Source organism: Protopterus annectens, chromosome 8.part1 (assembly GCF_019279795.1).
Source record: "Protopterus annectens isolate FY-2018-M chromosome 8.part1, PAN1.0, whole genome shotgun sequence".
In the NCBI taxonomy this organism is placed as follows: Eukaryota; Metazoa; Chordata; order Ceratodontiformes; family Protopteridae; genus Protopterus; species Protopterus annectens.
Window position 1 is genome coordinate 197,451,848 of NC_056742.1, and position 13,542 is coordinate 197,465,389.

Below are 13,542 nucleotides of genomic sequence, written 5' to 3' on the forward strand. Positions count from 1 at the left end.
TAATAATACTACTATTAATTCTTCAAATATATAAGTTTGTATTTGGTGTTGTATCCTTATATTTTTCCTTTTTTAATTAAGTTGATATAGCTGTATCATTTTAAGATAATATTTCTATTGCAGCCAAACTTGTTCAAAAACAACTGCTTTCAGTATAACTCTGTCATGATTTTGATAAATGTGCTATCAGTGCAAGTAACTTCCATCAATGTAAGGCCTAATTATAAGCAGGCTTATTATTGGGACCAGATTCCAAAACACCTGTTATCAGCCTATTTTCAGTGGATGTGTTCACTTACACTGACAGCACATCTTTTGGAATCAGGGACAATATGTTCCATATGTTTTTTTTTTTTTTTTTATTTGTTAAGACATGCAGTACTATCTTTACTTATATTTGTTTTAAGCTTTAAATTGTAATCAATAAACATTTATTCATAACAAAGAAAATACAATGGATTGCAGTTTAATCATGCAAAGATAACTAAGGCAGATATTTCATTTTCAGTGTCATGTCAAATAATTCTATGGCAAACCAATTTTTATGGCACTACAAAGGATGCTCCTTCAGCCTTTCAAAAATCCTTAATTGGAACAACTGGTTTAAGTGACAGAAGGACTCATATTTTAGGAAGTGGTTGTTTCATTAGGTAATGGATCCTGTAATCAGCTAACAGTATGAGTCACTGCAGATAAAAGCCCCAACTATAAGGATCCCTAAATTCTAATCCCCAAAAACATCTATGAAAAGTTAAACTTTAAGTGTTTTTATGCAGGACTGCAAGCCCCCACATACTCCATACTTATATATAACAATTCCATATTTACATCATCTCAAAGAAGGGAGAAATTTACCCCAAAAGAACATCACTGCTGGCACATTTCATTGATAATGATTTTATATGCAGCTGAATGGAACCCTAGGGCACCTAAGATTATAATTAATGCTTGAAATGTGAAATTTTCTCCATCAGTATAATAATGCTACAGTTAGTTAAATTCCAGTACAAAAAAGATCATAATGGGAAATAATAGTACTATGAGGTAGAGAGTCAGAAACTGGTGCTTATTGCTGTTGGGAAAGATTTTTCCTCCAGCAAAAGTCCATCTCATATTTACTACAGTGTTCTTTTTCTCTATATCACCTAAAAAGTATACATACCACTCACCGTTCCTCACCTATTCTCTAATTTCTACTTTGCCCCATTATCACATCCTCTATGCTTTTAATTCATATTTCCCATACGGCTTGCCTCTTATTTCTCCTACCATATGTGTAAACTTGTAATTTGCCATTTTAAACATCACTGTATATGCCAAGTTGTCTTGTAATAATGTATATTAACTCTGTATTTTTCTGATTGCATATTTACTTCAGTATAGCTGCCTTACAGTTATTGTGTGTTCGTATTGAAACTTTAAACTTTACATGCTTCTGTATTTTGTAAGATTGCCTAATTTGCAACTGTAGCCTTTCTCCTCAGAGCTCCACTGAAAATGGGCAACTACAGTCCAGTCAGACTACCATGGTCAACAAAAGCAATACATAAATAACAGAGACAAAATTGTAGAGTTACACATTTTCATCAGCTCATTTTGATGAAACAAGCAGGTTAGTTATCTGGCATGTGTATTCTTGAATGATTACGATGTAGTGTAGAGCAAGAAATTCTGTTGCAGCCCTTTCTTGATAATATGTATACTTCACCATCTCCTTAATAGAAAATGCCCCTAGATATTACTTTTAGATACCATGTTTCTGAAATGAAAGCAAAAGGAAAGAAAACAATACAAGTTATTATAGATTAGTGAAGTGATTCTCAGCTAAAGAATGTTAACATATTTGCATTTAGGAAGTTTTAAAAAGTAAACTGAAGACACTATCCATGAAAAAAATGTCAATAAACTAGAATTGGGACTTGGTACACAACATAGCCATAAGATAAGTAGTTAGATTTAAGATATAGATGGAGATGTCTATTTAGAACGCTTGGTGAATTGACACCTATCACCTCTGTTTGAACTATTAATGGACAGGGATGACCACTTGCCTCTGTACTTTTTAAATTAGTAGGAAAAGTATTAGCTGCATGTCAAGAAAAACTTCAGTCAGACAAGAAACTTAGTATTGTTCTTCATCCTTTCCACATTTATAAACAGTAGGTTTGCATATGACTGTATGTTATGAGTTTCATAGCATAGTGCCAGCGTCTGCCATATTCTTTATGCCGTTGAGCTGAAATAAAAATTATAATAAATTATCCTTGTATCTTTTCCCTTTCTGCCAATGACAGCATATTTCAAATGGCTTTAAATACAGATATCACACATTTGGCAATTACACTGAAAAAAAAAATCCAAATAAACTTTGGAGTAGAATAAATATTGCACAACTGATCCTTCTTCCAAAAAATGCTTGTTGTTTAAAATCTGTCCCAGTTTAGTATCTCAAACAGGACAGATAAACTGCAAAAGTTAATATTCCAGTTCATATAGGTTAAAAGCCAGTCTACAGTTAGCACTAATACATTTCTCTCAGTCAGGAGAAAGGAGGCCACATTGCTATTGCTGTTATGTCTAGGTCATGACATTACTTTAGACAGGGAAAGTTCTATGTAAGCAGAAACATGGACCATGTTTGTACCAAAATTATTGTTTATATCTTGCTAGCAGCATCTAAGTATACATGCACCTGGGAAGACAAGACTACTGAACTTTTTTTCAGATAACATAAGACCAGATATATTTAATATTTAATATTTAGAAAGAACTAAGCATGGGGGCCCTACAATAAAATAGACAACAATGTACCATTTACTGAGAATATTCACTTTTATGAACATCGATGTTTCAGATTTCTAGCTTAAACACCTGGTTTCAAGCTACATACATCACTTAAGCAAGGTGATGTTTCCACTTGTAACCATAAAATGAATTCATACTCAATATATTTAGGTTTAGTTATAGCATCAGTATCATGGGCATTCATAAAAACAGTTCTACTACAACACTTACAAAGAAGTTATAAGGTTGCCAGTTCAGTAATATGTTTCTAGAATGCAACATTGCCATTCATCTTTGTAATATGTGAATTATGCTAAAAAATACGTACTTTTAATTCTTCAGTTTGTTTTACCAAAACAAAAAGTAGGACACAATGTACATTTAGCTATGTACATTGCATTAAAATGATGTTTTAGATTTGGCTTGTTTACATGATTTTTGTCTTTAACAATTTAACAACATGGCTTGCTAATATTTAGCTGAATTTTAAAATATGAAACTATTTTACATGAGTGACTGTCTATTTTAAACTAGTGCATAACGCATTGAAACACTGTTTTAATAACAGATGTACGATTTAAGAAAAACAGAATTTTACAGAGTTGAGAAATTATATTATACATAAATGGTCAGTAAATCTATTTTAGTCTATGAATGTATAGTTGAAAAAGACTGGTAAAATGTATTTATTTTAAGTACAGCTTTGGTTCCTGTCTTATATTAAACAACACAGTGCTGATTCCTGTCATCTAACCAATGATACTATAAATTATGAAGCAAGCATGTATTTAATTCTTAAAAATACTGTAAAACTATTTCTCTCTCCTCTCCTTAAAACACATTTCATGGTTTGACATTCAATAAAAAACTGAAAAGTAAAAATTTTAAAAGGATAAACAGATTCACAGTGTTTTATAAATGTGCCATATTTCAAATTTGCTTAAGTCAGTAAGAGACAGATATGAAATGCAACCTTTTCTAAAGCACAATCCCACTTAATCCAATTTCAGGTGTGGATATGAGGGCATCTAGTCATAATGTGGCATTCGGTGGACAAAATTCAGAGAAATTAATTCTGGACAATTTATCATCCCTCATAAGAACCACGACTCCCCCTCACACAAACAGACGCATATTCACTCAAATGTAGCTTCTAGAGCCATGCACACATCTGGAGGATTGCTAATTTAACTATGGCCTTTTTTGCTAGAAGAAGGAGTAAACTGCATCACTCAGCAAAAGCTCAAATGGCTACATAAAAGAAATGATGACTCCACATAGAAGGCCATTCACCTGAGACCAGACCAGAAAAAAACATGGCCAGAATAACAGCTATGCAGGTAGGAAGTGCTGAAGACCACTTATAATTCACCCTATATCAACACATGCCATTGCATATTTACATCAACACATGCCATTGCATATTTACAAACATTATCATTAACTACTGTATTTGCTTAATTATGAAAAACTAATCCAAATGATCATATTGTAAGAAAGGAAGACACATACAGTGTCACCTGATGGCCCAAAGCCAAATAAACTCTATGGAAGATTTTTGGGATGTGATTTAAAAATACTGTTGAGTATTTTAATAATATCTTGATAAATTCCCACTCTGACTGATTTACAATTATTAATGTTTGACATATCATTAAAAATCTTGTCTTTCTTCTTTCAGGAATGATATTTTTTATTACATGAAACATTTGAGCCATATATCCACTAACGTGTTGCTCTTGTCCAAACACTTACCAGATAAATGCCTTCTTTCTTCTGTCTACTAGTTAACATTTATAGGACCATTCTAACCCCAAAATGAAGTTAAGAGGCATGTCAACTATCATTAGGATGACCTTCGGCTGTTTAAGTTTCTAAATCACATGTATTTAAGCTTAAGGCAGGGCTAATGGAAGCCCAGGGTCATCCAGGGTCTAACTGAAGCATCTCATCCTGTCGATTTCTTATTTTACTTGCTCATAGTTACAGAATCAGCTATCTGTTCATTATCCTAACATGTTATATTTCATAGACTGTACTTTCTCCACCATGTAAAGATTTCCAACAAGCACATTCTCATGGATAGCTGGGAGTCACACTTCCTCCATTAAAATATTCCAAACTCCTGAATTAGTGAGTTATCAAGTACCACTAAAAATATTAAACCTGAAATATTAGACAGGTTTATTCATTTTCACTGACTGCACAACCCAATGCATCTATTTTAAAGTCACTCAAGCAGATATACATTTCCTGACAGCTTTTCAATGCCTATTAAAATGTACATCAACCCCTGCATTTAACAGAGTAAACAGTGTTTCAGTCTGAGCAGGAATAAATTGATAAGCAGTCCACATCTGACTAAAAACACAATATAATTGTTTATAGAAGGTTTTGAGTTGACATAGTTTTATAGTTTCTTTAATATGCATTGCTGAAGAAGGCTCACATTATACAGACTCTAGACTAATTAATTTTACTTTTTAAAGGCTTTCAAGCATCTTCTTTAATTTTAAATAAATTACAACATGGGGCAGGTGAAGTAGACTACATATTAATCCTGTGATTTTAGATAAAAGATTGTCAGGAGTTTCACATATCATAATCAAATGATCACCACAAGATATGAATGCTAACAAATATCTGTGGTCCTCACCTTGAAAAGGATGGGACTTCTCTTGACTTAAGGAATCAGAGCATCTTACACCTGTTTAGTCCCATGGTATAAAAACACATCATTTTCATCTTACACTGAAATTAAATAAAATTGTAGTTTTATTTTTTTAATTATTTGTTCATACGTTAAACATGTAGTCCAGCTGGGTCAACAGTGATGTACACCAGACTGGTTGCTTTATAGGCTAGACAAGAATATATAGAAAAAGAACAACAAATAAAGAAACAGAGTTGTAAAGTACAACAATAGCATGATATCAACTAAAATATATTTGCTTTGTTGGCAGATATTTGAATCTAATTATATGTAAGGAAATACTGCCAAATATTAATGTATTTTTAATAACAAATCCAATGATGCATCTAGAAAAATATTTGCACCATTTTATGTATTTCTGCCTTTTTCATCATCTTTTTCTCTATGTTAGCATTTGACCATTAGCTACCCTACCTTGTGAGCCATCATTCAGTCACCCATTACCCTTATTCTACTCAGTCTTATTCTCCACTACATCTACCACCCCCATGTGTCTCAACTCATTCAACCAAACTGGGTCCTGGAGTGCTGGTTGGAGATGGATTGTGCATGCTTCTATCCTCTTGATAATTTCATCTACAACATTATGTGCTACAAAGCTTACAAACGATTGTCCAGTTCTGGCGCTTAGTGTTTGTTCATGACCTCCTTTAGATGGACTACCTTGTTAGTGTTGTGGCTTTCCTGATCTCCACCTTAGCACTATATTGGTTGTAATGAGCTAGGAAACATTGGGTGAGCCATTCCCTTCCCTCTTCTGCTGACATGTCCAGCAGCACAGCCACAACTCAGAAATAGGTCATCTGAGCCATAGTCACCAATTCTTTGCAAAGGAGCCAGAAAAAAAACATCCCTTGTATTGTTCACAGACAAATTATGTTGTTTACAGATAAGAAGACAGAGGTACAACTAAACATGATAAAATTCTTGCAAACCATTTGATCAGTTATGTTAATACAATTAATGGTGGAAACCTTCCTATATTTCCCACTCATTGGGATGAACTACTATAATATAATCAACTTTTGGACTACTGCACAATAAGGTAAGTAGATATTTGTACTATCTCCTTTTAATGAATGCATGTTTCAATTAATGTGTCAAACCAGAACTCATAACAGAGTTATTTGTCATTTCCAGTAATCCCATTAAGCCACTAGCAAATCAAAGCCACTGGTCAGAACAACAAAAATCTGAATGAGTTGGACAATGATCACAACAGCTATTAGAGCATATTCTGGAAACAGCTGAAAGTCAAGTGAGTACTGCATTCTTAACTATTAGTGAGCAACAATCCTACAAACAAAATTCCAGAAATGCTGTCATTCAAAAAATGTTTTTAGAGTGGCTACTGAATGATTCAACTGCATGAATCTCAAGGATATATAAAGATTACAACCAGTTCAGATCTATGCTTTCTTACAATTAAACTACTGGCATTTAACTTCTCATCACAGTAATAGCTGCCCTAAGGTTTGCTAATGTTTGGTGATGTTAAACATCTGTATTTAGCCAGCTGCTAAATTCATAAGCCACTGATGACTCCCTAAGGACTAGTTCACTATAAGAGAATTGTTTTGTAATGTGCTGGGCCAAGCAACTGTTGTGTAAAAGTCAATAATGTATTCATGTGCAGATCCTATGTATTTCTGATGTAACTACTTCATCGTTACTGCCTTGTATTGGTAAAGGTCTGCTGGTTAATGCATTCATTACTCAGTACTGCAGCTGAACTTTGTAGCTCAAAGGCTGCTTGTGTTCTTAGACATAATCAGCATTAGATCAACCAACTTACCAGGATTCCGAAGATTAGGTATAGTGCAATAATGATAAATTAAACCATTGTTTAAGATCTATATGGGAAACATCATCACTGTATTATCAAATACTCTTTCAGTAGAAATATCAGCAAAGATCATTCATGAAAGTTAGAAACAGGCGATAAAGTGCAGAGTTTTGGGTATCTTTTTCATATGTGAAACTGAATCTGGTTAATTGGATTAGGATATGCTAGCAAGCACTATGCAACTTAGGTTTGTAATCTGCAGCATGTAGAACAGCTGTGAATAATCTAGCATTACAACACCTCTACAACATAGAATTGTAAAGTTCCTCAGATGATTCAGGTTTGACTAATGGTCAGGTGGTCAGACCTGAAAGGGTCTGAGGTGGTTTACAATGAAATAAGTCTTGGAAGAAGACATCTGGCCTGTCGTACAGTGCTCTGCTTTGTAGCCAGAGATAGTGAAATTACTGCAGCCCCCTGCTTTGGCAGGATATGTCCATCTATGCTGTGAGAAAAGTTAGGGCAGAACTATTCTCCCTGGTGTATAATTGCCAGCAGGCTGCATAATATGAACTGCCCAGATGGCGACATGCTACCAGCTGTCACTCACTCTCATTACATCAGCAGTCAGTAAGCTGGGGGAATTAAAGGCCTGCTCATTTGGTGGGGGGGGGGGGGGGCACTGGAGATCAGAAGGAGGAAATAGAAACTGATATAGAAAAAAAAAGACATTTGTCAGTATGATACTTTGTCTACAAAAGCCAAGCTTCTGCTATAGCTAAAGACATAGCTATCAGATGGTAAACACTGACAATCACAGTTGGGCAATAGCAGTGAATTGTACAATTTGAATGTGCACTTCATCTTCCTGACCTAAAATTATGTTGTACTCAATGTCACTGCTTTCTAAATGGCTTGAACACTAAACACCAGCATTTCTATTGCCTTTGACAACATATTCACCAAATACTCATTATCTGTATTTGCTAGTTTAACTAAACATCCAACTTTAATGCAAGACAGGACAAATGATTTATTGCAGAAATTATGAAATATTCTTCTCTTTGACTAATGATTTTTAATGAAGAATATGGGGATCTTGAAATCCTTTTTTCTAAATGATATTTTCTTTTAACAAGTAGAAAAACATTTTAACTATGTCCAACAAGATAAAACTTCAGGAGTACGACAATCATTGAACTCGAACAGTAAACAGAGAACAAAAGTACAGCTTATTTCAACAATATATAACATTAGTAAACAATTTTTAATGGACCTATACCAATATTACCATACAAATATGGAGTTCAGAGGGAATATTATGGTGACTTTGGATGTACAATCCTTATTTACAGTTATTCCGAATAACCAAGGTATAGCCATGCTACATTATTTAAGAAAACATTCTAATTTAGAAGCAATAAAGAGAGACATGATAGCACCACTGATGGAACTTGTTTTAGAGAATAATATATTTACTTTTGAAAACCAATTATACCTGCAAGCACATGGAGTAGCCATGGGCACTCCATGTGCTAACAGTTACGCCAACATAGTTATGGTGGTATGGGAACAAGAACATACAGTAGAAGGTAATTTTAGAGCATATATAAAATTTTATAGACGGTTGTGGATGACCTCTTTTTCATTTGGGAAGGCTCCATTGAACAACTGTTACAGTGTGTTGAACATTTAAACCGTACATCTACATTTTTAAAATTTTCCTCAAAATATTCTAGTAAAAGTATAGATTTTCTTGATGTCACCATTAACATTATGGAAGAATTATGGAAGAAGGGAAAATAACCGCAGCGATATATAGAAAAAAATAAGAACACCTATCTATATAGAACTAGTATGCACCCACAGCATATTTTTAATATTGTAGCAAAGGGTCAAGGCATGAGACAATCAAGACTTTGTATAGAAGAGGAATATTTTGAGAAAGAAGTGACACTTTTGGAAGAAAGATTTCTGAAGAAAGGGTATCATAAGGATAAATTAGAAACAATCCTGAATCAAGTTAGAGATAGTAAAGATACGCCGGGCAGACCCTATTTCTCAGAAATGGTATTAGGTAATTGAAAGTCTATGGGTCATTATAGATGCAACTGAGATAATGTACATCACAAAATGCCAGTTAAATATGCTAATAATATGCAAGTATCAACAGATATTTTTAGGAAATATTGGCCTGCATTTACATCTGATCCTATAATTAGAAAAGTGATAGGTGGGTATCCATCTTTTGTTTATAAAAATATTACTTAACATGAAGAGAATGTTGTGCTGTTCTAATGGCACTAAGAAAGGACCTAAAAAGGGGGTTAAACCATGTAATAATTGTGTGAATAAACTTGTAAAACCTTGTCTTGCTTCCGGTTGGCGCTAGGGTTTGCCAGAAAACAGATTAATCAAGAAAAGCAGACCGAAAACCCCAGCGTTAGCAGGTGCTGTAATTCAAAATGGTATAATCCAAAAAGGCACGAAAAAATGTATAAAATCACTGTTTATTCGGAAAATAAAACATCAGATAAGCGCTTTCGCATTCCTGCTTCATCAGATCACGAACAAATCAACATTAAGCTCACAACATTAAATACTATAGCAGTTAATGAATCATTAAATGAGCAATACAAAACCTATTTAACATTTCAAAGGGCAATGTTCTTAAAACATACATACGGTGCATGTACTCATCAGGCATAAGCATCAAATCTCATACACAATTATAAAGTTATAAAAAGTATGAAAACTGTGAAAATTTATATGTGTATATCATTGTTTAAAAAATTTTACATGTAAAAAATAAATACATAAAGTAAGCATCAAATAGAATGAAATATTAGAAACAATACTAAAGTGACACATGCTGCCCAGTATTGTTCAATGTAAAAATATATATACAAATAAAAGACACTAATAAAAAACAATAGTTATGATGAAGGGGAGTATACAAGAAACAGAGGACTGATCATCCTACACTTTTATTTAACGTTCCTCCTTAGCCTCAACTTGGGTCTAATTGAGGCTCTCTCATTTATATATATTTTTACATTGAACAATACTAGGAAGCTTATCTGATGTTTTATTTTCCGAATAAACAGTGATTTTATACATTTTTTCGTGCCTTTTTGGATTATACCATTTTGAATTACAGCACCTGCTAACGCTGGGGTTTTCGGTCTGCTTTTCATGTAATAATTGTAACTTCTGCCAATATGTAGAAGTATCGAGGGAGTGTTTCCATCCTGACCCGAAGAAAACTTTTTGGTTTAATGCAGAAGGAACATGTGACACTGAACATCTTGTCTATCTTGCTATCTGTGAAACCTGTAAGGCCTTTTATGGAGGCAAAACTGATAGAAAGTTTAAATTTAAAATTAGGGAACATCTATATAATATACAGAAGCAGGTTTCTACAAATGCCTTAGCTAAACATGTTATGAATACCTCTAATTTACACATATTTAAGTTTTATATAATAGGAAATGCCAGGATTAGCAATAGACTATGGGACATTAGTAGTAAAACAAAAATAAATGAGACAAAATTGATAATTAGACTAAGGGCTGATGTAGGCAAGGGAATAAATGATAAAGTCCCGATAAACCCTACTCTAAAAGCTACACCACTTAGGAAGTAATATAAAGTTTACTTATAGTTGTCCATTTTCATATATCATTTATACACCCTCATGTATGGGTTTTCAGTGTAACAACGAACCCCCCACCTTTTTTCACTTGACATTCTACCAGTTCACAATTCAGGAATAGTTTGCATATTTATTATTTATTCAGGTATAGGCTTTTAGTTTTTAAAACATACATATTTTTATATATTATATCTAGTCAATAGTTTCGTATGTGTTTTAAATGCTTCTATATTTTATTCCATGAAAGCTTTCACATGTATTAAGTTTAGTTCTTCTGTGTTTTGTAATATGTCTTTAAATGTGGTATTTTTGGTAAGAGATTTTTAATCGGATACTTCTTTAATTAAATAATTTAGTATTTAAATGTTCATGTTAGATGCATTGCAAATACGTCTGAAGAAGCAGTGGGTTACACTGTGAAAGTGTTTACGTTATTTCTGGTTTAATACATAGACTACTTTTATCACCGAAGAAGATGCCATTGTTTTATTGGGAACACATAACTACACAGTGCCATAGTATTGCCTTACATCTTTATATTTTCAAGTATCTTTCTCTTTCCTTGGATGTTAAGGCATTAATCTGGAAGGTTCAGGTAATTTGCTTGTTTTGTCTAGAAGTCTAAATCTCAAGATCTAAGCACTCCTCAAAATGGAGAAAATTTACATTTGTGCTGTAATGGAGTCCTGGTTTAAAGTGACAGAAAGCACCCCTGCACTACCAGGTTATAACTCATTCCACACTTTTTGGCTCCAAAACATGAACCGAAGCTCCAAAGTTGGTGGTGTCTCCATATTCATAAAAGATATGCTCACCTTCAGATTAGTAGCCCAGCATAATGCATCTGAGATACTTCAGATACAACTAACATTGGGTTGCAATTCAAGTCATAGCCTGCTATATGTCCCCAGCCATGTCCCTAGACTCTCACTCTGCGTTCCTAAGCACCCTGAAATCTATCCAAACCAACACTCTCATACTAGTAGACTTCAACTACCCCTCCATCAACTGGTAAAACTACTCAAGCACCAATACACTGGCCCAATGCTTCCTGGAAATCATCAATTCCAATGCTCTGGACCAGCTCATTCTGACCCCTACTAGAGGAAGCAACATCCTTAGCCTGGTTATTACTAACATGGGCGAATGTTGCTCTACACCAATAGTCAATCCCTCCCTGGTCAGATCCGACCATAAACTTATCACCATGGAAATCTACATCTCACCCACACCCCCAGCAAAGGTAACCACCTTAAAAAACTTCTCCAAAGCTGACTTTGGACTCCAGAGGTGGCTAACTTCACAGTACTAATGCCAGTGGAAAATAGCTGCATGACTTGACAAATCATACGCCATACAAACATGTACATAAATGCATGGAACTAGCAATACCCAACAGAACCGACTCACTCCTCCAAAAAAAGGAAGCCAATCTGATGGTCCCCTGCCATTAATGAACTCTACAACAGAAGGAAGAAACCATTGCAGAAAAAGGTTTGGTACCAAGACTGGAAAAACTCCCTTATTAGCCTCAACAAAAAGTTGAGATCCCTCATTAAATCCTCTAAAGCCAGCTATGAAAGCAGAATTGTGGCAGACACTAAAAACAATCACAAAACCTTTTATAATTATATCAAGAATCTCCATGGCAATATCCAGATTTGCTCTGAGAGCTGCACAATGGTTCCTCCTATACTGAGCCAACAGATATTGCCAACATACTAGTCGATAGATTCAGTGCCAACTTTACCCTCTCTTCCCCCCCATAAAGGACCAATCACAAAACCAGAAGAATGCCAGGCACCCAGTATTACTGCAGCCCAGGTTAAAGCTGCATTGTCCAAGGCCAAGAATACACCTTCCATGGGATCCAATAATATCCTTGACTGTTCTACATGAACTACAAAGTGAACTGGCACCACATCTGTTTGCCTTGTTCAGTCACAGCCTTACCTCAGGCTTTGTCCATATTAAAGGGCACACTGCTACAGTCATCCCTCTCCATAAAGGGGGAGAGACTACAGACCCTGGGAATTATTGCCCCATTAGCCTGATGAGTCTGATATGTAAAGCTATGGAGTGCATCATCATTGACCGGATTAACAAAGATATAGGAAATCTCCAAACTCTGGACCCCATGCAGTTTGGCTTTGTGAATGGGAGGTCATGCCTGCTCAACCTGGTTGACTTCTTTGAGTCAGTCACCAGAGCTGTGGATGAAGGTAAGGCAGCCCATATAGTCTATCTCAATCTGGACAAGGCCTTTGATACCATTCCTCACTCGAGAATTATTGATAAACTCACCAAACTAGGCATCAACCTATATCTCTAGGTATAACTAGGTGGGTTGCAAACTGGCTCACAGATAGAACACACAGTGTAAAAGCAGTGAACTCCAAGTCAGACTGCCGACCAGTCATGAGTGGAGTCCCACAGGGATCAGTCCTGGGTCCTCTCCTGTTCAGCATCTACTTCTCAGAAGTCCAGGCCAACACAAAAGGACTCTGGTTGACCAAGTTCGCAGATGACTGCAAGCCTGGAGCCATTATTAACTCCCCCAAGTGATGCAGACATCCTACAGAAAGGCCTCACTGAGACCAATGA